Source organism: Homarus americanus, unplaced genomic scaffold (genome assembly GCF_018991925.1).
Source record: "Homarus americanus isolate GMGI-L3 unplaced genomic scaffold, GMGI_Hamer_2.0 scaffold3353, whole genome shotgun sequence".
In the NCBI taxonomy this organism is placed as follows: domain Eukaryota; kingdom Metazoa; phylum Arthropoda; class Malacostraca; order Decapoda; family Nephropidae; genus Homarus; species Homarus americanus.
Genome location: NW_024715645.1, coordinates 228,766 through 230,000, shown reverse-complemented (window position 1 = coordinate 230,000; position 1,235 = coordinate 228,766).

Sequence of the window (1,235 nt, the reverse complement as noted above, 5' to 3'; positions counted from 1 at the left end):
CCCATAGTGGGACAAACGCTACTGACAGCTGGACACTCACTGCTACTCACCTAACCTACCGGGAGTCTTACGTATGAATCAATAGACTCACCAGAAAGGCTCGCTCTTAGGTGCTGTGTTTACGTTTAATCATCACATAATACACGGTATACAAGGGATCACAGGACACGACACGGTAAAACAACATCAATGAATAATATTAAATTGGTCGGATTCCCACAAAGGTCGACTCAACAGACATGATCCCAAACCTTTATAGATATGGAGTCTCGTTCATATCTCACTCAGATGATTTACAGATTGGTTTACTATTGTCGGTGTTATTATGGCTGTTTAATACCTCTGAAGTTAACTGGATTGATCATAACTAACAAATAACAAAACAGCTCGAGTAATGCACATAAATCTTCCACGCCAAACACGTCAGGTTCTCAAGTGATACATCAGGTCATACGATTGAAAGTGCAGCTTCTGTACTACACACACAGCTCACAGAAGCAAAGGAGAGCCAATATTAATAATAAAGATACGTAAATGGAGAATCAATCAAGGATATAATTATACAAGATACTTGAATGTTCTTCCAGGTCTTAACATCAGTACACAGACCCACCTGAACCTAACGTCTAGTAGAATAATGTTACTTAATCCTGAAACCCTGAACACAGACCAACATCCTCAACCGACCATTACAAACATCCAATCACAGAAGCATCTCACGTCACTCACAACTGCTGCCTCAACCCAAATATAAGACTGAATACTATAAAAGGTCAAGAAAACCTTATACAACAGACCTACTTATATATGAACCATAATGAATGATCTCGTTTATCCCTTGTCATCTTAGTATACTGTGATCACGTTTTGATTGTTACTGAACTAAACTTTTACAAACTGTGTGTGTTATGGTGTTACTAAGTGTCTGGTCCCTGCCATAACAAATTTTCGTAACCATGACGTAATTATGCAATACCAAGTTTGATGTAAGCTAAATATTTCTGTTTTATCTGATAACATGTCTCCGTTATCTTCACCATACTTGTTTATGTTGTGAGGGATAAGGCAGATAAGGTAAGGCTGTATATTATAATTGATTATTTTTTAGTTTTTACTCCTCTACTAATCTTGTGTAAAATAATAAACATTTTTGTGATTATTATTATTAAATATTTACCTGCACACCCACAACAGCGACTCACAACCCCATTTCACAACCACAGGGAACAGCTTCA